We start from the raw sequence: 2,378 nt of genomic DNA, 5'->3' as shown, positions 1-2,378 counted from the left end.
TAGCTGGCTTGTTTCTGCTGGTGACTTGGGGCAAATCTCAATACCTGAAAAAAAGAATGAAAAGAATATAAGTAAATTCAAATTATCTCAGAGTTCAACTCAAACATTTTCTGGTCCATCTGTATCACTGTGACGCCAACTCATCGAATGAACTTTCTATGTTACAGGTGGACGGCATCAAGTCCAGGCACATCCCTTTGGACAAGAACTAGCATCACTTCCTATTTTACTAAGACTGTACCATACAAATGAAATAAATAGCAGCATTACTGTAACTGACTCTCTGATGATTTGCCTCTCTCACTTCCCTCCACTAAAATCAACACACGACTACATATTTTAGGATCTAGTAATAAGCGGCACCGCTTATATAGAGGTAGCATAGAGACAGTAAAGATATAACAAGTAACCCCCTAATAGAAACAAATACCAAAATAAACTTTTACCCATCATGACTCTACCATAATGTATTGATATTTTTTTGTTAACATTACATAAAAAGCCAAAACTTACCAGATTCATTCCTTCCTATGATCACGAGAAAAAGGGGCCATTTCTCATGCTGTGTGCTGTGACGCCGACTCAGCATACATTGGGTGACAGCTGACGGCTGCGTAGCTGATATGTCAAGCGCAGATGCAACTCATGGACGGTCTTCCTGCAACAAGGGTAAAACACAGAATTTCCGTCAACATATATCATGGTGACACCAACTCCTCTCCCTCTCTGGACTCCTTACAGTTTTAGGAAGCTGCATAACATTAAGGTGCCATGCTTCAAAGCATTGCCTTGGACAAACAATGTCAACTCAACATCAAAATGTTCACAGGTGGAATTATAAATATTTATGCGCTTTTAACTCTGTTTCTATATTATTTCCTTTACATATCATACACCTGTAATTACAGGACTATGAAGAGAAAAAGAGCATTCAGTTCATGGACTAGAATGCCTGTCTTTGAGCAGAAAAAAGTACAAAATCAAAGAAGAGATAAAAGAAAAATATGAACCAAAACACATCATAATTAATACTTTTAAGATTTCATGAAAATAAAGAAAAAAAACTTAGCAAAATTGCAAGTCCTCCATCAACTCTTCCAGTCCTGCTTCATGGTCGTGTCCTCTATCTCTCTTTCACAATCATTAATGCAGCAGAATGGTTAGAGACATTGGAGATATCAGAAGCATCAAAGTTTATTTCTGCTAACTAATTAAACGTGTACAAGAAATTAAAATCCCACCTGTAAAAACACGAAACTTTTGGGGACTGGAGCCTATCCGAGATAAAAAAAAACAGAAGTCAGAAAATATGGAGTGAAATGTTTGTATGAGAGTATACTTTGACTCTACTTTTATTTTTAAGCTATGGATGACAATTGTTTGGCTGTGAAATATAAATAAAGTCAAACAAATCCCCACCAAAAATTATAAACAAAACTGCAAAGGAACAAGCGCACTTCTGTGGGGATGGATAACCGTCTCACAATCAGCTCAGAAACACAATCAGTTCCTGACCCTAATTTGATTGCAAATTCTTTTTACCTAATGTTCTTTAAATGCACCCTCCTCAATATTGAAAATGGGCTAGAGAGAGTGGATATACGACAGTTGTAACCCCTCTCAGAAAGATTATGCTCACCACGTAACACCATAGTCATACCGTGAAAGACTGCCCGCGGTAAGGAAGGAGAGATAATCATCTCCGAGGGGAAGTATACTTACAACCTAATTTAATTTATCCTTTAACTATCCAGTAAAGAATTTGTCGTTTCCACGCACGACTTGACTGTCCAGACGTGTCTGTCACCAGCGGGCCACGTGTGTGCGGAGAGAGGCTAGATGTGCAAAGTAAACAAACTAACGTTGTTAGAGAATCGGAACGAGACATTTACCGTATTTACGTTACCTCTCTTACTCTTTTAAAACAATCTTCTATTTTATTACGATTACGCAGTCAGTCAAAAGTTCACGACGCGTAGTCCTTCAGGGTGTGGGCCGGTGACGGCACCTAACGATCCCCGCCCGCCCCATCCTGACGGGTAGGCAACCCATCGTGCTCTAGTGCCAGATGGGCAGTCAGACCGCGTAGAGGTGGGCGCTGCGAGGTCGGGAGCACATCAACGTTGTCAGAGAGACGGTAAATGCCTCTCTATTTCAACATGAGCAGCGACCTAAGGAGGGCCTGTGCCACCTGCATGTCCACAGACGCACATCATCCTAGGGCTAAGCTAAGCTGGGAGGGGAGGGGGGGGGCGCTGATGACGCCCAGGGAAGTCCATTTGAGGGAAAATGGGGGACTAGTCGAGAGTATACGTTTAATTAAACATATATACAGTACCAAATTACACTGTTGGAATTAGGAGGGCCATGTGACACAT

General features: G+C 41.0%; 1 long non-coding RNA gene across 2 annotated transcripts in view; it reads right to left on the bottom strand.

Annotated features, from left to right (window-relative positions):
- Window positions 1–2,378, bottom strand: part of LOC113214991 (uncharacterized) — an 11,278-nt gene continuing 8,900 nt past the window's right edge. Inside the window, exons 1-3 of one of the 2 annotated variants that reach the window (XR_003303876.2) lie at window positions 1,723–2,010; window positions 514–658; window positions 1–44 (exon numbers count right to left, since the gene is read on the bottom strand). This is a non-coding gene — a long non-coding RNA (uncharacterized LOC113214991). Of the gene's footprint in view, window positions 45–513; window positions 659–1,722; window positions 2,011–2,378 lie in introns of those variants that run through there. The other variant, XR_008011707.1, reaches the window with a different exon arrangement.

The sequence above is a fragment of the Frankliniella occidentalis genome, unplaced genomic scaffold (assembly GCF_000697945.3).
Source record: "Frankliniella occidentalis isolate FOCC.00 unplaced genomic scaffold, Focc_3.1 Scaffold196, whole genome shotgun sequence".
In the NCBI taxonomy this organism is placed as follows: domain Eukaryota; kingdom Metazoa; phylum Arthropoda; class Insecta; order Thysanoptera; family Thripidae; genus Frankliniella; species Frankliniella occidentalis.
Note: the sequence above shows the minus strand (reverse complement) of the source record. Positions and strands in the feature narration are given on the sequence as shown.